We start from the raw sequence: 24,270 nt of genomic DNA on the forward strand, positions 1-24,270 counted from the left end.
TAAAAGACGATGGCTGAGGGAGTCAGTTCTCTTTTTCCACCATGTGGATTCCATTTGGACAGTTTGGTAGCAATAATCACATTAACTGAGCATTCTTGTTGCCCCTCATCTTGCCATTCTTGTACATGACATAAAATAAAAGCACCCAAGTGAGTCTGTTTTGTATGTTAGAAATCAATCTTAACTTTGTAATTAATGCTCCTCATCAGTGAATCTCTGTGTAATGTCCTCTTATCATTCAAGTACTAAATGTGACATTCACTGATTTTTTTAATAGGGTATTTTGTATTTCTCATCACATTCTGAAAGAGAGAATTAATCATGCATAGATGTGTATTCCTGCGATTATATTATTTAATTTTGATACATATAATTTACTGAGAGTATTTCTGTATCAGGAGTATTCTAATTTTTACCCACACCATCTTTTTCTTCAAATGTACAGTGACTTATAGTGACTAAATTGAATGTCATTCTTTTGTTATTCTCAACACTTAATATGATGTCCTAGATTTAGTATTCATTAATGCATATTAAATCAAACCATTTATATAATCTTTGAGATACCGGCATTCTTGGTTGTGCATAAATTCTGTCTTTTTATATAAGACATCCAGCAATATGTATTTTCTGTAAAATTTCTTAGCAAGAAAGATAATTTAAAATTATAATGGTATCATAGTAATTCCTTAAAAAAATTCATTCTTCCTTAACTGAGCATATGATTAAGTAATGTGTCTTCTCTCTCCAAGAAGTTCAACCTCTTCTTGCCTACAGATATTTCAAAATCCTTCCTTAATCTTTAATGAGCACTCAGCTTGCGGAGCATCATTACAATACACTGGCTTAAGATGGTGATTACAATTCAGAGGATGATGCCATCAGATTTCAACTACCTGGCTTTGATATGTGCCCCTTTGATGTGAATATGTTTGCAAATTATTTTATCTATATTAATTTAATTCTATCCACTTGAAAAGGGCATTATGATTCTCCTTTATTAATTGTAAGCATTAGATAAAATGTATATACCACTAGAGCAGTCAAATAAAGTAAATAATCAAATATTTTAAAGAAAATATATGTATTACCATCTCATGCTAATCAAAAGCACATTTCCATATAGTGTAAACTTTTGCAACCACACTGGAAATCAATTAGGAAGTCGCACTGGAGATTGGAACTAGATCTAACTCAAGCCCCAGTTATATCACTTCTGGGAATATACACAAAAGATGCTCCACCATCCTAGAACACTAGCTATGTTCATAACAGAGTTATTCATAATAGACAGAAACTGGAAACAACCTAGATAGCCTTCACCTGAAGAATACATAAATAAATTTTCATTCATTTACACATTGGAATAATAGTCTGCTATTAAAATCAAAGATATCATGAATTTTTCAGGCAAAAGGATGAAAATAGAAAATATCCTGAGTGAGGTCATATAGACCCTAAAGGACATGCATGGTATGTCCTCACTTATGAGTTGATATTAGCCATAAAGTACAGGATAACCACACTATAATCAACAGACCAAACAAAGCTAAGCAAGAAGAAAGGCCCAAGGGAGGATGGTTGAAACTTTCTCAGAAAGGGAAATAAAATAGAGACTGGAGGTGGCTGAAGGCAGTGTACTGGTTAAGGAACAGGGTAGAAAGTGAAGCTTGGCAGGTGATAGAGGATCAGATCTAGGGTGAGCAGAGAAGAGAGAATGGAGATCAGAGATTGAGGTGGCAATTGCTAGAATATGTCATAGGCCTGGGATAGAGGGAGGCCCCTGGAGGCCTCTGGAGGCTACTCTAGCTGAGACTACAGGCAGTGGGATATATGGATCTTGAAGTGGCCACTTCCTATAGACAGGAAGGACTCCTGGTGGAGGAAGGAGGACAGCCATTCATCCAAAAAGAAAAATTAATCACAAAATGTGTCCTGTCTACATCTTGTTCAGGGACAAACATGGAGCAGAGACTGGGGGAATGGTCAACCAATGACCACCCTAACTTGAGTCCAGTCTCATAGGCAAGGACCAATTCCCTAACACTATTAACATCCTGTTATGCTTGCAGACAGGAGCCTAACATAACAACTGTCTTTTGAGAGGCTCCACCCAACAGTTGACTGAAACAGATTCAGAGATCCACAACCAAACACAAAATGGATCTTGGGAGTCCTGTTGAAGAGTTGAGGGAAAGACTGAGAGATCCAAACAGGAGAGGAATTCCACAAGAAGACAATCAGAGTCAACTAATCTGGACACTTCTGGGCTCCCAGAGACTGAACTGCGAACCAAGTAACAAGCATGGGCTGGACCTAGGCCCCTACACATATGTAACAGATAGGTAGCTTGTGTTTGATGTGGGTCCCTGAACAACTGGAGTAGGGACTGTTCCTGAATCTGTTGCCTGCCTGCCTGTGTGTCCTGTTTCCCTAACTGGGCTATATAGTCTGGCCTCAGTGGGAAAGGATGTACTTGCATGTAGTGACTTGGTATGAAAGGGGTGTGGCAGGGTAGGGGGGGGAGGAGTGTGTTTAAGAGTGAGGAGAGAGGAATATCTGCATAAGGGCATGCTGGGAGGAGAGGGTGGCTGATTATAATGTGAAATGAATAAATAAATAAATAAAAATTTAAAAATGTACATGTATCAGTTTCCTCATGAAATTTATAAATTCTAGCTGGAAAATTAAAACTGAACCAAAAGAACTATGCAATAATAATACAACATGTATCTTAATTCTACAATATTATATAATATAGACTATGACTGTTGCTATAAGGGTTCATAGAAAGTGAACAATTTATAAATTAAAAATTATCACTTTCTAAGTAAGGTGATGCAAGATTGATGGATGAGAGCAGGACCTACCCAAGATATTGGCAGTAAGAAACAAAGACACTATATCCCCCAAAATACTGTGTCAAAGCCAAATGTCACGCCTCATAGCATAGTCTGCTGTATTCTTTTCAGTCTACTTTGGATATTTGGATTTTACGCATATCGGACTGTTCTTCAGACATGCCATTGTAGAATTGGCTGAAGTCCTAGTAATCAATGCAGGTGACTATCACCATGTCCAGATGCCAGAGTTTACAAGATACTCTCTCAGAGAATTATAATATTTTAATTTAGGGGGACTGCTTTCTGACTCATGTTCTGATGGAGTTCCCAAAGGAAAACACAATCATTCAAAACTAAAAACGCCTCAAAGATATGGGCACAGGGGAAAAAATTCCTAAACAGAACAGGAATGGCTTATACTGTAAGATCAAGAATAGACAAACAGGACCTCATAAAATTGCAAAGCTTCTGTTAGGCAAAAGATACTGTAAATAAGACAAAAAGGCCACCAACAGATTGGGAAAGGATTTTTACCAATCCTAAATCTGATAGTAGACAAATATCCAATATATACAAAGAGCTCAAAAAGCTAGACTCCAGAAATTCAAATAACCCCATTAAAAATGGGGTACAGAGCTAAACAAAGAATTCTCAACGGAGGAATACTGAATGGCTGAGAAGCCCCTAAAAATAAAATGCTCAACATTCTTAATCATCAGGGAAATGCAAAAAATAAAATAAAATAAAATAAAATAAAATAAAATAAAATAAAATAAAAAAACCACCTTGAGATGCCAGCTCACACCAGTCAGAATGGCTAAGATCAAAAATTCAGGTGACAGCAGATGCTGGAGAGGATGTGGAGAAAGAGGAACACTCCTCCATTGCTGGTGGGATTGTAAGCCTATACAACCACTCTGGAAATCAGTCTGATGGTTCCTCAGAAAATTGGACATAGTACTACCAGATTTTCCAGCAATACCTCACCTGGGCATATACCCAGAAGATGTTCTAACTGGTAATAAGCACACATGCTTCACTATGTTCATAGCAGCCTTATTTATAATAGCCAGAAGCTGGAAGGAATCCAGATGTCCATCAACAGAGGAATGGATACAGAATATGTGGTACATTTAAACAATGGAGTACTACTCAGCTATTAAAAACAATGAAATTCTGAAATTCTTAGGCAAATGGATGTATCTGGAGGATATCATCCTTAGTGAGGTAACCCAATCACACAAGAAGTCATTTGATATGCACCCACTGATAGGTGGGTATTATCCCACAAATATAGAATACCCAAGATACAATTTGCAAAACACAAGAAAATCAAGAAGAAGGAAGACCAAAATGTGGATACTTTATTCCACCTTAAAATAGGGAACAAAATACCCATGAAAGGAGTTACAGAGACAAAGTTTGGAGCTAAGACGAAAAGATGTACCATCCAGAGACTATCCCACCCGTGATCCATCCCATAATCAGCCACCAAACCCAAACACTATTGTATATGCCAGGAAATTTTGCTGAAAGGACCCTGATATAGCTGTCTCGTGTGAGGCTATGCCAGTACCTGACAAATACAGGATGCTCAAGTCCTATCTTTAGTCATTTCTGTAACTGTCACATTCCTACTGAGCCTTTTTCTCACTTCCTCATTTGTGTGACACATCTCCCCCTACAACTCCCCCTATTGCTTTCCTGAAATTAATTTTTCTTCTTAGAATTTATTGCTACCTGCCATACTGCATATTTCACCCATTTTGTTTACTAAAACCTTTATGCTTCCATAGGCAAGCAAACACTTCTACACTTTAGCACAATTCCATATCGCAAAGCTTAGAGCCATATCTGACACTCTGAAAAGGTAGCAATTCGCTTGTTGAAAATAAATAAATTAACATTTGAATGACTCACAGAAGGAATGGGAGCTATTAATCTTGATTTTGCCACTTGGGAAAGTCAAGATGCATACAGATTCAGTCATTTATCCATAGAACATTGGGAAGTAAAATGCGAACAAATTTTCCCAACTTCTTGGTTTTATACCTTTAGTGTGGCATTCTTCATTTTTTTTAAGTATAATAAGTTGAGTATTTACTTCTACATCAACCCAGCTCCTAACTGGGAAATCAATAGACTACAGTTACCTAGATTTATTACTTGATCTTGTTCACGTGAAGGAAACAAGATAATATGGAGGGCATCATTGAACATGGTAGTAATATGTATTATCTTGACATTGGAGTAAAAAGACAAATATGTTGTGTTTATAATATTTTCATTATTATAACAAAATATTTCACAGAATAACTTATGGAAATAAAGGCTTATTTTAGCTCAAAAATTGAGAATGTAGTTCATTTTGTCAGGGAATTATACACCTAAATTTTCAAAACCTACTTTTATAAAGGTTTTCAAATGTTCCGACCTCCCTTTCTAGTCCACCATTCAAAGGTAGGAGAGAAAAGATGGTAAATAGGACAAGGGGATGTGGTCCTCTAAAGAAGTATTTCTTTGTTTATTTGGAGAAATTCCAATCTCCATTGTCAAGATTCCAACAGTTCAGTTCATCAAGCAAGAATCATGATCAGCAGCAGCAGCAGCAGCAGCAGCAGCAGCAGCAGCAGCAGCAGCAGCAGCAGCAGCAGCAGGACAATCCAGCAGAAACATCCAGGCTTCCTCCAAATCTGCAGGAGTCAGCAGGACCAACCAAGGAAAGCTCCTCTGAAGTACCTCTCTCAACAAAATAAAGACAAGACTAGAGATCAATAAAGTGATGCTCAACTAGCAATGCAAGTGCCCCACCCTTGCCTCTTGGGTCCTACTTATACTCTTTCCAAATATTAAGTGTCCTCTCATGGGTCTTGCTTCAGCAGAACATCACAGGAGTCTACATCACATGACACAACCATAAATTTCCAGTTCAGAGGATAATCATTTTATAAAGGAAGACATGATAGCAGGAACATGAGGGGATTGCTTACAATGCCTTTGCCATCTAGGATCAGGTGGAGCATGTTATCCCTGAGTATTCATTCTTCTTTTGACTTTGACTAGAGATGGTGCAACTTGGATTCAAGATGGACTTTTGCTCTTTAGCTTGGCCCAGGAAATTACAGAAGACTACCAAATAGATATAACACTTGCATTGAGACTTGATGAAGAGTAAGAGAATGGAAAGAGAAATCATCCAGAAAAGAAAAATTAACATGAAAATCAAGGGCATAATTAATTAGCAAATAAATGTACCTAGTTCATAGACTAGCTGAATACCATGACAGCATAGATAGCTAAGTAAAGCTAAGGGAACTAAGTTGGTTTGGGAGTAAAAGATATTCAATAACCACACTGTGAGATAAACAGAGGGCAGGCAATGCACATCTTTACTAGGGCACAATCTAATAGAACTAAGGGTAAGAGTTATTTTAAATTGGAGGGTAGTACCCTTGTTTATTAACTACTCAAGGATTTTAGGTAGAGGACACTGTTTTCACAAAAATTTTAGTTGTATTCTACTTAGTATTCAGAGTATCCCTTCATAGTTGATCAATTTTAGAGTGCAATTTTAGAAGTGGTTTCACTCAATGATTCAAGTGTGTGTGTGTGTGTGTGTGTGTGTGTGTGTGTGTGTGTGTGTGTGTGTGTTAGTGATTTGCTGAAAGGAATTAATTGTAAAATTCTGCAAAGATAAAATTTCACAGCCCATATTTATCTTTATATAGCACATTGGCTAGAAATGCAGGAAGAGTTCACCTTTGACTCCAAAGTAAACTTTCACTGAGTGTTTCTTTAGATTAAGGGTCAAACTTTTGGCTGAGACTGTGACATATCAGAGACTCTATGGGCCTCATTACTTATGTGGTAGTTGACAGAGGTCAAATTCTTACTGTTGAATGGAATACTGATTGTATGTTATACTCATTAAGCCCTTGTTTTGTGGTTCTTTCTAGAAGGTAGTCAGCAACATGGAGGCTTTCTTCCTTATGAATAGAAAGGGAAAGAAAATGCCCTTGAGTGGGAGCTAGACCATTTTATGTGACATTCTTGTATGTGTAATTACATATAGCCCATCTTTGTTGTGATCTGCTTCAAGACATGTTAAATGACATGAGGTTCACAAAGTCAAGAATGTCATGAATTCAACATTGTGGGAGAAATGAAAATTTAACTCTTCCATTCTGAGCAATGAATTCTATTTTTGATTGTTTATTTGCTTATGTTTTGGGTTTTTTGTTTTAATTTATGTGTTTTTTAACTGTTTTTATTGGAAATTTTATGTATTTACATTTCAAACATTATCCCCCTTCCCATTCCCCCCAACCCACCCCTATCCCATCCCCTACCCCTGCTTCTATGAGTGTGCTCCCCCTCCTACCTGCCCACTCCCACTCACCTCCCTGGCATTCCCCTACACTGGGGAATTGAGCCTTCACCAGACCAAGAACCTCTCCTCCTATTGATGCCAGACAATGCTATCCTCTGCTACATATGTGGTGGGAGGTATAGGTCCCTCCATGTGTACTCTTTGGCTGGTGGTTTAGTCCCATGGGAGCTTTGGGGGTCTGGTTGGTTGATACTTTTGTTCTTCCTATGGGATTGCAGACCTCTTTTAACTCCTCCATTGGGGTCCCTATGCTCAGTCCAATGGTTGGCTGGGAGCACCCACCTCTGTATTTGTCAGGATCTGACAGAGCGTCTCAGAAGGCAGCTATACCAGAATCCTGTCCTCAAGCACTTCTTGGCATCCCAAATAGTGTCTGGGTTTGGTGTCTGTATATGGGATGGATCCCCATGTGGGGCAGTCTCTGGATGGCCTTTCCTCAGTCTCTGCTCCATACTTTGTCCCTATATTTCTTTTAGATAGGAGACATTCTGGCTTAAAAATTTGGAGATGAGTGGGTTGCCCCATCTTCCAACGGGGGCAGCTTACCTAACCTCTGGATGTGGTCTCTACAGATATTCCCTCCCCTTCATTGGGTATTTCAGCTAATCTCATCTCTGTTGGGGGCTGGGAGCCTCTTGCTTTCTGAATATCTTGGACTTGCTGGTGGCTACTGCCAGTTCCCTATCCACCATTGTTTCATACCTCTGTTCAAATTCCTGAACCTCTGTATATCATCTGTCTCCTCCCATACCTGATCTTTCCTTCTTTGCCCCTCCCCCTCCTCTCTTCATTCCACTTTACATGCCCATATCAGAACCCCTTCATCTTCCAGTATGCCCTCATGCAGATCCTCCCCCGAGTCTACCCTCCTTATCCCCACATACAGTATCCTCCACACCCAAGGAACATCAAGTCATTGCAGTACTAGGTGTATCCTCTCCCACCGAGGCCAAACAAGGTTGTCCAGTTGGGGAAACAGGATCTAAAGGCAGGTAAGAGATTCAGTGACGGCCCTGTTCCAGTTGTTTGGGGACCCACATGAAACCAGGCTATGTATCTGTAACATATATGCAAGGGGACTATGTTTTTGCTCCTTCTTTGGTTCAGTCTCTACTAGCCCCTCTGCTAGCTCTTCCTTGGTCCAGATTAGATGACTCTATTGGTCTTCCTGTGTGGCATTCCTGTCCTTTTTGGGATCCCTCAATCCTTTGCCCAATTCTTCCATAGGACTCCCCGAGCTCTATTAATGTTTGGCTTTGTGTCTATGCATCTGTTTCATTGGCGGCTAGGTGGACTCTCTCACAGGACAGTTATGCTCGGCTCCTGTCTGCAACCATAAAAGAGTATCACTAATAGTGTCAGGGATCGAATTTTCCCCATGTGATAGGTCTCAAGGTAGGGCAGTCATTGGTTGGTCTTTCCCTGAGTCTCTGCTCTACCTTCTTCTGTGCACATTTGTAGGCAGGACATATTTCAGATCAAAGGTTTTGTGGGTAGATTGATGTCTTTATCCTTTTACTGGGAGTCTGTCTTTGCTATAAGAAGTGAACACTTCAGGATTTATCTCTTCCACTGTTAGGCGTCTCAGCTAGAGTCGACCCCATTGGCAGCCAGGGCTCTCAATCCATCCTAGTTCTCTGGCCTGTCTTAGTGATTCCACCCCCACCCCCATCTCCCGCCAAACACACACACACACACACACACACACACACACACACACACTCCTGATTTCCATCCTTCCTCTCATGCTCTCCCTACATCTGATCCCCTATCCCACTTCCCTTTATATTCCCTATCCTACCCAGTTCCCATCCGCTCTCAGTCTCCAATATCTATTTTATTTCTCCTTCTGAGGAAGATTCAACCATCCTCCTGTAGGTCCCAGTTATTCCTCCTTTGGGTCTGTTGATTATAGTGTGGTTAACCTGTACTTCATGTCTAATATCTAGTTATTAGTGAGTACATAACATGAATGTGATTTTGAATCTGGGTTACCTAAGTCAGGATGATATTATTAAATTCCATTTATTTCCCTCAAATTCATGATGTGTTTGCTTTTAATAGCTGACTAGAACTCCATTGTATAAATGAACAACTTTTTCTCTATCTGTTCTTCAGTTGAGGGCTATCTAAGTTGTTTCCAGTTTTGGGCTATTATGAATAAAGGTGCTATGAACATTGTTGAACAAGAATCCTTGTGGGATGGTGGAATATCTTTTAGGTATATGCTCAAGAGTTGTATAACTGGGTCTTGGGGCAGAACTATTCTCAATTTTCTGAGACACTACCAGATTGGTTTCTCAGAGTGGTTGTTAAAGTTTGCAAACTTCACAGCAATAATGGAGTTTTCCCTTCGCTCCAAATCCTTGCCAGCATGGGTTGTCCCTTGAGCTATTGAATTAACCATTCTGCTAGGTGTTACTTGGAATCTCTGAGTTGTTTGCATATCCCTGTAGACCAAGGATATTGAATATTTTTAAGTGCTTCTAGGACATTTGAGATTCCTCTGATGAGAATTATCTCTCTAGTTCTGTGCCTCCTTTTTAAATTGGGTTATTTGGTTTGCTGGTGTCTAATTTCTTGTGTTCCCTATTTATTTTGGATATTAGCCCTCTGTCAAATGTAGGGATTATAAAGATCTTTTCCAATCTATAGGCTGTTGTCTTATTGATAGTATCCTTTGACTTACTAACCTTTTCAGTTTTATGAAGTCCTATTTATTAAATCTAGATCTTAGTGTCCGAGCTATTGGTTTTCTATTCAGGAAGTTTTATCTTCTATACAGAAGAGTTCAAGGCTATTCCCCATATCCTCTTCTATTAGATTTGGTGTTTCTGGTTTTAGGTTGAAGTTTTGATCCACTTGGACTTAACCAACTTCACTGAAATTGGGGACACAAAAAGGCTGTCTGCTTTCTCTCTCCCTATCTCTTCAATATAGTACTTGAAGTTCTAGCTCAAGCAACATACCTCATTGAGTTGAAATTTCCCATCTAGTAACCTCTTTAAGACTAGGCTAGTAGAAATATATTGTTTACATTTGCTTTTGTCAAGGATATTTTAGTTTCATCATTTAGAGTGATTGAAAGTTTTGTTGAATGTAGTAGTCTTGGATGACATCTGTGGTCTCTTCAGGTCTCTTAAGGTCCTTTGGTGGGGACCTTTGGGCTTTCAGATTCTCAGTTGAGAGGTTTTTGATCCACTTGGACTTAAGCAATTTCACTAAAATCAGGGACAAAATAAGGATATTTACACTTACCCTATCTCTTCAAGATAGTATTTGAAGTTCTAGCTTGAGCAATAAGAAAACTAAAGGATACCAATGTGATACAAATTGGAAAGGAAGAAGTCAAAGTGTCACTCTTTGCTGGTGATATGATAATATACATAAGTGACCCCCCAAATTCTACCACAGAACTCCTATAGCTGATAAACACCTTCAGCAAAGTAGATGGAAACAAAGTTAATTCAATCAGTAGTCCTTCTTTATACAAATGATAAACAGGCAGACATAGAAATTAGAGAAACAACAGGATTCACAATAGCTACAAATAATATAAAATACCAAGCAAATGAAAGACCTGTATGATAAGAACTTCAACTCTCTGAAGAAAGAAATTGAGGAAGATATCAGAAGATGGAAAAATGTTAGGATTAACATAGTGAAATTTTACCAAAAGCAATATATAGATTCAATGTTATACCTACCATAATCTCAACACAATTCTTTATGCCTCTTGAAAGAGCAATCCTCAAACTTCAAATGAGAAAGCAAATACCCGTCATAGCTAAAGTGATTCTGTACCATAAAGAAGCTTCTGGAGGTCACTATTCCTGCCTTCAAGCTGAACTACAGAGCAATGGTAGTAAAAACTGCATGCTATTGCTGTAGGAACAGATAGATTAATGGAATCTAATTGAAGACCACAAAATAAACCCCCACACCTATAGAGACTTGAAGTCAAAACCATACAACAGAAAATGGAGAACATTTTTTACAAACGGAGCTGGTCTAACTGGATGTTTGCATGTAGAAGAATGCAAATACATTCTTATTTATCACCCTGCACAACACTCAAGCAATGCCTTTGTAAACATTCCTCTTCTGTGATCGAGCAGGTGGTTGGTGGCACTATACTATCCAGGTTCTGCTTCAGAAAGACTGCAGTACCTTCCCAGGCAACACGAGTTCCAAGTGCCTTACTTACCATTAAACAATCGTGCTATTATCTGACTAGTATCTCAGGATGAACTTTCACACATGATTAAAATGATCCATGTTCAAGGGATGCTACAATCTCAGCACCTGTTAATAAGTGAAAAATTTCAATCATCACTTTCATAATGATTCTACGTTGTACTCTTCTTATTCAGCAATACTAATTTATTTAGAAACCTGGGAGCTAGGCAGATCTCTGGGCAACTGTGCTAATGTAGCTGTGTAAAAACTCCCAGGGAGCAGAGGTTAGAAGAGAGAGCAGGCAGCCATTTTTTCCCAATTGATGTGAAACTTTGAATTCACCAAGACTTCATAGGCAATTGTTTTGTAAAATGACATCCAAACAGTTGTACCTGCCAACAGCTATTTTATTCTTGACATCAATTTCTGAAATATCACCTGTGAAAAGTTCAGCATTTAGCATTTCCTAGTGTTTCTTTCTTTTCCTTGAGTGGAGTTCAGGTTCATATGAAAAGTGCCATTTTATGAAGAGAACAAATACTAATGACCCCCAGTTGGGATAAAGGGATACAGGACACACAGGGCAAGACTAGAGACATAGGAGTCACGAGACCTTTTGACTACTTCTGACGAACTGTGATTCCCAGAAAGGCAATTAGTTTTTCTGAACCACCATGCATAATGTATACCATGAAAGAAATTTACACCACTAGGTGGTTATTTGGTGGTTTAGGGCGGAAAATGAAGTCAGTATTTAAAACCGAAACATTCATACTTAATATATTGAACATAATAAAAATGAAAAATTGTGCCTAGAATGAAACCTGATGTCGTGAGATAATTTTTTTCAGTCTGGTGTGATAAAAAATTTGCAAACTAAATTAGTCTAATTTGGTGAATATCAACTTTCTCGACCACAATACTCTGGCAGGTGATTTTCTGGGAAGCAAGTTCCCAGCTCTCAGTGATCTCAATCAAGACCTCATAAATGGATCTCAGTGACATCAATTCCCTCTTGTAATACAGTCTTCCCCCAGACTTTAATGTAAAACCTCTTGCTGTACACTATGAGAGTCCTGATAATTTCCTACCTGACCTTTCCTCCAGCCAAGATAAATTCCAAAATGGCTCTTAGAGCAGTATCCCTTCTCCCCAAACCCTTGACACTCTTCTCTTCTTCAACATATTATATTATAGGTTTGATGTTAATGACACAACAGGGCTCAGATTAGCTTTATTAAGTCTCTCTTAGGCATCATATGACTCCATACACATCTTCACAGTAATTATCATATTTATACTTAACTAATATCTGTAACCATATATGTATGGCTTCCCTTCTCATCTGCATATAAGCTTTCATGAGTCAGAAACTATATTTAGCTTAATAGAGACTGTGAAAATCTGTTAAACATTTTTTAGTTCTCAGCATTTCTTAGTTTGTTGTACCTCTTTGTCTAGTGTCGAAGCTGGTGAGCTTTCTCCTTCCTAGCTTAGAATGTTAATTGTTATCATAGTACAGATCATGTTGGTGATACTTTACGAGTGAACCTCCTAACATTTTTAGAAGGCACAATCACAGAACAAACTTATTGTCCTTTGACTCTTAAACACGTCTGCCTCTCTTTTGCAATAATGGCTGAGCCTGAGGTATGTGTAAGTAGTATGGTATAGATGCATCAGTTGGGAGTGGGTTCTCTAATTCTGCAATGGTTTCGGGATTTTTTTTTCTCTTGCAAAGAGAAGTTTCCTTGAAGAGTCATAAGAAATATACACCTACTTCTAGGCATAAGGATAAATATTTAGAAGGTTCTCCTCCAAGATCCATAGGGTCACTACTCTTAGGTAGTTCACTAGTACTTGGTAGAAATATTAATTCCTAGGATTTAGAAGAGTAATTGGCTATTCAATATAAAAAGGTTGTGAGAATTGTAACATACAAGTAACATTTTTTAAACTGATCAGGGTGTGTGCATGTGTGTGTGTGTGTGTGTGTGTGTGTGTGTGCTTGAATACTTGCATATAGCATATATGTAACAACAATTTTAAAGGGGAGTCATTGATTTTAAAGGGATCAGCAAATGACATATAATGTTTGTAGGGAAGAAAGAGAAGTAGGAAAGAATGTAATTTTATTAGTCTCAAGAAAACTTTAAAATACAATAATTTTAGAAGCAAAATCATAGTAAATGCATCACAACTATTAGGAAGGAAATTAAGAAGAGAGAAAATGAGGGAGAAGAAAGGGGAAAGCACAGGTGCAATGACAGGGGAGGGTTCACTAACGTCACCTTCAATGTAATACAAATCTTTCATGGTAACCCAAAGGTAAATATTTTTATTATTATTTTTATTAGGTATTTTCTTCATTTACATTTCCAATTTTTTAACACTGAAATAGTTTGTTAAGTTTTGCCCCTTTCTCAGTTATATTGACTAAACTGGTGTAGAGCTAGGGCAATGTAAACATTTACAAAGGAGTGTGGAGTGACAGCCACACTGATTATATAGAAGATGTAATGGTAAAATGAATGTCAAGAACACCTTGCAGTGGCTGAAGAGGTGGGCGATTTGTGGCATATTTCCACTAGAATGAAATAATATATGGGTACGATATTTTACAAATTTTAATAATTAATTCAAATATCAAATACTTATACCTGCGTTAGATGGAGTATTTAATATAATGGGTTTTTTTGTTTGTTTGTTTTTTGGTTTTTTGGTTTTTTTTTTTTTTTTGAGACAGAGTTTCTCTGTGTAGCTCTGGCTATCCTGGAACTCACTCTGTAAACCAGGCTGACCTCAAACTGCCTGCCTCTGCCTCCCAAGTGCTGGGATTAAAGGCATAAATTAAATTTTAAATAATTACAGATCCTGACATCTAAGTAGGGGATCAATGAAAATACTCAGTAAGATATGACAGAAGTGAAAGAAGTGAGATATGCAGAAAGAATACTGCAGAAAGTAGAATTTATCAAACCAATAACTACAAAGAATAATGTGAGTCCCTAGCTACTTTCAGCTGCTTAATTAGCTGCCCCAATGCTTACAGCAATGGAGCACAAGCTAGAGAGCCAGTAACTCAGCTCTAATTCATTACAGTTTTTATGAGGAAAAATGCCCTGGCCAAAATATTGATTATTTTGTATTTTTTCTACTTTGTAGTTTCTTTGTGATTACTACTACTATAAAGTTATTATTTTGTATTTTTTCTATATTGTAGTTTCTTTGTGATTACTACTACTATAAAGTTATGAGGCTGTAAAATAATAACGAGGTTTGATCATACCACATGTTTATTTTCGGTAAATCATATAAAGCTTTGTCCTAATAGAACAGATTTTACCTTGGCACATGAACATCTGCTGATGTCTCATGAAATAATTTGTACTCTTACAAATGGACAATGATGATGAACTCAGACAGGTAGCATTTCCTATGGGGAAAGTTTCAGAACTTGGTAAATTTCACTTTGAAACCTTAGCAATGTTGAAGGATATCACAACCTGTCACTGAATTGACACACTGTTTTCGAACAACACTATGTTGCAAGTTATGAGTTGTAAGGACATCTATCATTACATGTTTTCCTCTCCTTTGTGTTTCAGGTTATCAAGCTTTCAGATTCAAGATCCATCTATTTCTATTATAGCACAAATCAATTTTCTTTCAGATCTTAGTTACAGTTCCAATTCTTTGATCTGTACTCCATATGAGTTATTAAATGGGTAGCCCTACTATTTTTCCATTTTCTGTGTTAATGGATACCTCCTCTCAAATAGATAAAGAGATAGATAGATAGATGAATATATATGTGTGTGTGTATATATACATACATATATATATACACACACAATAAAAAGGAAATAGACACGTATTCAGTTGAGATGGTTCTTAAAATAAATCATTGATAATTGAATAAATATGGAATTTTTAAATTTTGAAAAATCCTTATGGTATTCCCAGTATATGAAACACTTGGAGCAAAATTAAAAAAAAAAAATAAACTGACTGTGTTTCATGAGTACTAAAGTTATATATTATAATTATGATTTTACTTTTCTGAATTATAAAATTATATTTCTACAGTTACATCAGAACTTTTGCAGTATATGATTATCTTTTGGTATTTTGTGATCTGATAATATCAATAATTTTAAAAAGAATATACATTACATTCATTATATGACCATTAGTGGATATCATTATTTTCATGGTCAAGACTTTGTATACCTTAACCAGATTGGTATTTAATTCTACTTGAGTCAAAGCTATCCCTTCATAAACTTATTCTTTGGAAAAATGGATTTGTTTTTTTAGTTTTCAAAGAATAAATGCTAGATCTTCAGAAGTGAACACTATAAAAATATGAAAAAATATTGTAAATTTGTTGCTGATTCCCCAGTATTTGTTCTAAATGTGAACACCAGATGCCCTTGTAACAACACAACATGACACTCAGGGTAGTTTTTGTATTTGTGCATGTTATCCTCATTTAATTGAGTTGAGTTAAATAGATTAGAATTTTTGTTTATTTTAGAATTAGTTATAATTCCCAATTATACTTTGTATAACTCTAGAGATTTCTTTCAGAGATTTTCTTATAATATTTGTTTCTAATAAGCAATTCAGGATCAACTAATTATGTTACTGGCACAAAGAAAGTTGACAAAACAAAATTAAAAATGAATCAATACTAAAGCAAGACTAAGTAGCTGGCTCCTCGGGTAAGATAGGATTTCCATGAAATCAAGAGAACATGAGCTCAAATCTCCAGCACCCACATAAAACGGGGTCTGAACACATATGCCTATATCCCCAGTATTGAATAGTGAAGACAGGCAGAACCTCACAGCTTACTAACTGTATATGTTAGCTGAAATGGATAACTTCAGGCTCAATGAGACACCATTTCTCAGAAACCAAGGGGGAGAACAGTAGAGGATGAATAATTTTTGGCCCATACAGGCACACTCCCATATACATGTTAACATTCAACATGGGCAGACAATAACACACAAACAAACAACATGAATCCACAAAAGAAATAACACAACACATACACACACATGAACACTGAAGCAAGCAGATTTTCTCTCCAGATCTTTTATAGATACCTCGTTAATACCAAATAAACTATCATGACTAAAAATTCTCTAGGTAAATGCAATTATTACATTTGCTTTATATAATAAACATTTATGATTTAGAAAATTGCAAATTACTTTTTAGAATTTAGCCAAACAAGTTGTTCCCAGAGTTTTCCCTAGGCATATCTTTGAATTCCTAGAATATGTTTATAAAAGCTTAAAAGAAATATCCGCTGAATAGCGGCCAAAATGTGCACAGATATTAAGTCTACAAAGAGAAATACCTTTATAAAGGGTCAAAGAAAGTAAGAAATATTGGAAAGATACCCAGACAAAGATTATAGGAAAAGTGACAGATTTTTCTGAGTATTTAAAAATGCATTTTCTACAGACAATGAGAAAAGTTACATCATAATGGCTGAGTTACAATAGATGGAACACTTACTGTATAACAAGACCAAAATGATAGATTGAGATTAATATATAGAGATAGCTCTGAATGCTGTGCTAAATCTTTGAAAACTTCTTTGAGGGTATTTTTGAAATCAAATTGATTACATAGGTCAACAGAATAATGGTTTCAATATTGAAAATGGAACATCGAAGACACTGATTAGAGAATATGGTGGATGAAAACCAGCAAGAAGGAGCATTTGCAGTTGGACATCTTGTCAAACACATTTGCATGATAATACACCCCACCCTATCATTTCAAATAGTGCTTTTCAACAGTAAGTGCTTAATAAGCATTCATTAAGATTAATAAGTCAGACAGAAAGAATATGCAAATCACAAGTTTTCAGGTGCATTGCATAATGATAATTTTCCCTGCTGTGTAAGTGTTCTGGATGCTTTCTAAGCCTTTTGTGCTTAGAGAAACCTTGTTGTTCGTTCTTTTCCTCTCAAGTTTTGTTGTCTGGTAGTTCTCCGGGACACCTGTCATTTTTCACAGTATCTTTTAAAAAGTTTAGAAATTGAAGGAATCTTGGTGGTAATGTACATTTTTTTTTTTTCGTATTCCATGTTCAACCTCTTGGGTCTTGTCTAGGATACTGATAGCTTCACTGAAGTTGACATTCCTTACTTTATTTTGACAGTGTCCTTGGGGGTTGATGAATAGTCTTGCCTTGGAGTGGAAAAAATATTTATTTTTAAGCCATACATGAGTTTATGAAACCATCACCTGCCATTAAAGTGAAATATTTTAATATTTCTTTTTAAACTCTATTCATCATGGTTTCAATATTTGGATGCTTGCAAACGAGCAGTGACCATTTTGTTTTAATCTAGCTTATGTTGCCTATATATGCGCAATAAAATTTAATGATGTCAGTTACATCATCATGTATGTGACATGAAGGACAGCATCTAATATCACAGGTACAAATTGTGATGAGAGAGTAAAATTCTCATTCTTAGGAGGAGCTAAAACATGGGGCATATACATTAATCCACATGTAGTCAAACAGGACACTAGTGATAAAGCCTTATCAACAAGCTGGGAAGATAAACAAAATCATTAAAATAGTCTGTAAAGTTTGAAGATCTATAAAACATCATTGACCATTCATAAACAGGTAACTTACTCTTGGTACTGGACTTTTTATTTATTGGCCATGTGTGTTTAGTATGGACAATTGCTTTGTTATAGGTTAAGTCAATTTACACACACACATACACACATATATAATATATGCATACATATATATGCATACACATATGCATATGGTTCATATATATGACTCATATATGATCCACATATATGATTCAAATATATGTTTATAATTCACGTAACATATATATGTATATACATTAAGTATATATGTTTGTGTATGTATGTGTGTGTGTATATATATATATATATATATACATATATACACATACATGCTTCAGAGTGGTACATTTTCATAACTTTTAAACATCTTTTGCAGTAACCATCCTGACCTATATTTCCCACCTTAGACTTCTTATCCTATCCTTCATGCTATCTAAAACTTCTGTACCATTAATCCCCCAACCTTATTTATATTGCTGTATTCGATTTTCTCTCCCTTGAACAACTCCCTACTAATTCCCTGGCATCTATAGCTATTCCAAATGAAATCCACCTACCTAACCATTCAAATATTACATCCACAGATAAGAAAAAAAGATGTGATATTTGCTATTCTGGGTCTGACTCACTTCATTCAGAATGACTGTTTACAGCTTCATTCGTCTGCACATTTTATGATTTTCATTTCTTAACAGCTATACACTATTACACTGTGTAAATCTACCACATTTTTGTTAACCACTTATTTGTTGATTCACATCTAGCCAGGTTGGTTTTATCCTTGGATATTATACATGGAGAAGGTATGATCATGTGCAAGCAAATAACTCTGTGGTGGTATAGAGAGTCCTTTAAGTGTTGTTAAAGGTCGTATGGCTGTATCATGAAGCAGATCTATTTCTAGTTTATTGATGCATTCTCCCACTGAAGTCCATACTGACTGAACCAGATTGAACTCCATTTATTAGTAAATAAGTGTTCGTCTTTACCAACATTTATACCAGTATTTGTACTTATTTAATCATTAATTTATTCATTTATTTAACATAGTCATTCTCAGTGAATAAGAAGAAAACTCAGAGTACTTTGTATCTCATTTCCCTTGTGATTGTGCTGACTGAGTAAAAAAAAAAATATGACAGTACCCGTGTGGAAGGTTCATCCCTACTGGTTAGCTTTTATAGTGCTGGAAGATGACATGAACCCTACCAGAAGGATTGATGGCTATCAATCTAATACAGCTGTGAACACCAAGCACCTCAGTAATGAAAACCCTGACAAGATATGCCATCTGGGAGGGATATGACTGTCACTTTCTGGTTAGCTCTACATCCAGCTCCACAGGAGGAAATCCATAACTTTGACCATTGTGTGGGCCAAAAAACGTTGCCAGTACACAGTACACAGACCCTAGGAGAAGGCCTGTTATTAATTTGTGTGATGTGTCAGTGTGAAATTAAACCTACACTTAATGAAATATACCTATGTCCATAGATGCATCTTTCAAATCTTATCAGAGAAAATTCCTTCCACAGTAGCCACTCATTAACACAGAGCCTAAGAGGTTACTTTGCAGAGATATAGGGACCACGGGTGCTAGGCCCAAATGGGACATCTATATTAAACTTGATGGAGAAAAAATAAAGCAAAAAAGGAAACAAACTTGAAAGGGTTTATGCCATATCCAGTGGATAGGTACAACCCACAATTGAGGGATTGGGCCACCCACCCATCTCAAAAAATTTAACCAAAAATCAATCTTGTCTAAAGAAAATACAGGGATTGAGTGAACAGAGACTGAAGGAAGCGCCATCAAGAGAAGGCTGCACCTACAGATCAGACCCATCTTCAGACACCAAACCAAGGAACTATTTTTGTTGTTGTTGTTGTTTTGTTTTTAACTGTAAGATTTTTATTAGATATTTTCTATATTTACATTTCAAATGTTAACCTCTTTCCTAATTTCCCCTCTGAAAATATCCTATCCTCTCACCAACCCATCCACACCTCATTCATGGCCCTGGCATTCCCCTATACTGAGGCATAGAACCTTCTCAGGACCAAGGGCCTCTTCTATCATTGATGACCCAGACACTATTGTTAATGGCAAGAAGTGCTTATGACAGGAGCCTGGTATAGCTGTCCCCTGAGAGGCTCTGCCAGAACCTGACCAATACAGATTGGGATGCTCCAAGCCAATCATCTGAATGAGCACAGGGACCACAAGAGAAGAGTTAGGAGAAGGACTGAAGGAGCTGAAGGTGATTACAACCCCATAGGAAGAACAAAATCAACTAACCAGACTCCCCAGAGCTCACAGGGACTAAGCAACCAACAAAAGTGTATACATGGAGAAATAGCATGGTTCCAGCTGCAGATGTGGCAGAGCACTGCTTTATCTGGCATCAATGGGAGAGAAGGCCCTTGGTCCTGTGGAGTCTTGTTGTACCAACATGGAATGTTAGGGTTTGAGGGTGGAGTGGTGGGTGGTGTATCACCCTCATAGAGGCAGCATGATGGGTTAGGGGGCTTGCAGATGGAAAACCTGGAAGGGGGACAATATTTGAAATGTGACAAATAAAATAACCAATAAAAAAGATCATGTAGTATTAAGGCTTTGTTTGCTTTTCCATTCTGTTTGGCATGTTAATTGGTATTATCCTCATCCAGCTCAAGTTGGGGCAGTGATGTTGGTGAAACTTTAGAGATGTAGCTTTGGAAAATATAGGTCAATTTGCAGAAATAGTTATGTAAATCAATGATTGAAGAAAGTTAAAAATAAAGATTAATTAAATTGAAAAATTGTGAATATAGAAATATCTGTATTCAAGGCAGGAAAAATGACCAGTAGGTAAACACTGATGGCATAATACAAGATTGACCTGAGTCCACTGCATCTATAGGACCTATACAGTGAAAAACTAAAACTGACTTCTGCAAGTTGCTCTCTGACTTATACATAGACATGTGGCATGTCTATGTTCATATAAATGTATGCATACACAACTACAAACACAAACACAAAGGACCTGTACACACAATATGTAAATTAAAATGTACTGTTTTATAATGAAGATATAATGTTATTGGAGATATCCCTCCTTATTGTAGGTTTACTGATATTCCAAGCAGTAACAATAAGTTATGTCTGTACAGTTTTGGTGACAAAGCCTATGTAAGATTGGAAATCCATAGTATTGGGGCTAATAAGCCCCCTGTTTCATGTGCAGCAATATAAGTTGTTCATAGCATGTTTCACTTTAGAACTCTGCAGTTGGAAGAACAAAGGTGAATGATCCTCTGACTAGGAATTGTTCCCCCGCATAACAAATCATCCTTTTAATGTGACCGTGAGGATTGAAGAATTTCTTCCAGTAACTGTGGACTATGAGTTTGAAAGTAAGAGAAAAAAACTCAGGCTGCACTCCAGAATTTCTAACATGGCAAAGACATAAGTACTGCACAAAAATAATTAGGAAATGTAAGATGATGTTATATCTATTATGTGTTTACTTGTCATATGATGGACCAAAACCATAGATGAATGTAGCTGGTTTCTGACATCTACTTCTCCATGCTTCCTCCAGTAGCAATTAAAATATCTGAACTACAGTACAGGCTTAATAAATATTTGTTACATGAGCAGACAAATGTTTCACAAAAAGAAAATGTAAGATTTCTTTTTCAAATGGTGGGTTATTTGTTGCTAAAATAGAAAACCAAAGCATTTCCTAGAATCTCCAAACTAATAATTAGCAGACCTGGAATTGGTACCTAAACCAGTCAGATAGCAGAGCTCCTTTGTTTTCCATAGTTAGGGTTTAATAGTGCATCACAGGATGCTGGTATTCATCCACTTTTGGAACACTCCTTTCACTAAACTGAATAAAATAAGTGAGTCCTGGACAATAACCAGAATCAATAACTAAACTCTAAAATGATTAAATTTCTTCACAATATGCACAGCCTGCATGCAGAAATGAGATTAATTCACAACTGCAACTTGAGATCTATTAAGTACACCTAATTACATGTAAGTTGTATACAGTATGACTTTGTATTTGATTGTTTAGTAAGGACAGAAAACAATATGCTCTTCACCCATTACACATTCTAAGTACTTTTATTTTATACAATTAACCGCTATTTTTCTTATGATACTATTTTCCTTATGGTCCTCACCTCAGATTTAGAATTTTTAGAACCTAAGCAGAGTATTATTTAAATAGCATACCAGTCCCAAGTAAGTGTTAAGTTCACCTACATACTCTTAAGAAAAATACGTCACATCTATTCAGGGTTTGCATGCAAAAAGACTGAGAGTCCATATTTTTTCCATAAGAAAATAAGTTAAATCTGTATTTTTAAAAATTCATATATATTACTAAGGGCCTTCTTGAGTACCAGTTCCCAACCTGTGAATAGCAACACCTTTGGGTGTTTAATGACCTTTTCACTGAGGTCACATAACAGACTCCTGCATATCAAATATTTACATTACAATCCATAAGTAGAAAAATTATAGCTATAAAGTATCAACTAAACATATTTTATGGTTGGGAGTCACTACAACATGGGAAGCTGTATTAAAAGGGTGGTAGAATTAGTAATATTGAGAGTCATCGTTCTAGAGAAAGATTAAAGATGTGCATAGTCTTGTCTAATCTCCTTGTGATCACTATGCAGCCCAGATCTCTTACTAAATATAAGAAATGTTTGACTGGAGGAACATAATTGTCTGTGAAATATCTTAGCTGGCATCACTAATTAGGGATCAACTTATAATAAGCTCTCCTAGACTATATTTCAATGAATCATAGCTGCCTTAAAATCTTTACAGTTATAGCTTATATTAACCATGTGAGGGATATGAGTGATGCTAATAAAAAGTGAGAAGAGTAAGTCTACATAAGCATCTTAGAAGCCTCCCTGTTGTGCCTTTCCCTCTGGACTGTTTTGTCCTTGAGAAAAGTAATTAAGCTTTGCACTTGCTAGAGTTATCAGTTTGTCTGTTCTTCATTGCTTTTGTTACTTTAAAAGTCTACATTCATTTTCCTACAATTTAAAATGATAAGCAATGGGGGCTGCATATATTACTTAGCAAAACTCATTGTTTGACTATATGACTTTAAATTTATGTTTACAGGACTAGTCTGCACAGGGGAGAGTGTGGACTACAAAAGCTAACAGCTTCTGGGTCAAGTGGAAGCCACAGAGCATCTGGGGCAGACCACATTTCAGGTTCCAGACATCCAGGCACCTTCCCTGCCAGAGGAGAGGTGTCCGCCTGCCCGGGAGGGCTTCACCACAGCATCTGGGGGAGACATCTTGGTTCCCAGATCCTGTCGAGACTACTCAACTCAGGTGAGAGTGTGGACTACAGAAGCTACACAGATTCTGGAACAAACCCTGTTTTGGGCTTTCATCTTTTGCCAGGAGGCAGGTGAGAATGCCAGATATCTGTCCACCTTCCCTACAAGAGGAGAGCTTGCCTGCAGAGAGTGCTCTAACCACTGAAACTGAGGAGAGATCTAGACTTCCAGGTCTGCTGATAGAGGCTAACAGAATCACTAGAGGAACAAGCTCTAACCAGAGACAACTATAACAACTAACTGCAGAGATTACCAGATGGCAAAAGACAAACATAAAAATCTTACTAACAGAAAACAAGACCACTCACCATCATCAGAACCCAGAACGCCCACATCAGCCAGACCTGGATAATCCCAACACACCCGAAAAGTTAGACTCAGATTTAAAAGCATATCTCATGATGATAGTAGAGGACATCAAGAAGGACTTTAATAACTCACTTAAAGAAATACAGGAGAACACTGCTAAAGAGTTGCAAGTCCTTAAAGAAAAACAGGAAAACACATCCAAACAGGTGATGGAAATGAACAAAACCATACTAGACCTAAAAAGGGAAGTAGACACAATAAAGAAAACCCAAAGTGAGGCAACGCTGGAGATAGAAACCCTAGGAAAGAAACCTGGAACCATAGATTCGAGCATCAGCAACAGAATAAAAGAGATGGAAGAGAGAATCTCAGGTCCAGTAGATTCCATAGAGAACATAGGCACAACAATCAAAGAAACTGCAAAATGCAAAAAGATCCTAAGTCAAAACATCCAGGAAATCCAGGACACAATGGAAGTCCAAACCTACAGATAATAGGAGTAGATGAGAATGAAGATTTTCAACTTAAAGGG

The 24,270-nt window shown here is 36.9% G+C and overlaps 1 pseudogene; it reads right to left on the bottom strand.

Annotated features, from left to right (window-relative positions):
• Positions 1–11,444: 11,444 nt before the first annotated feature.
• The window catches only part of Gm13813, a 28,601-nt pseudogene continuing 15,775 nt past the window's right edge, over positions 11,445–24,270 (bottom strand).

This window comes from Mus musculus, chromosome 2, assembly GCF_000001635.26.
Source record: "Mus musculus strain C57BL/6J chromosome 2, GRCm38.p6 C57BL/6J".
Classification (NCBI taxonomy): Eukaryota; Metazoa; Chordata; class Mammalia; order Rodentia; family Muridae; genus Mus; species Mus musculus.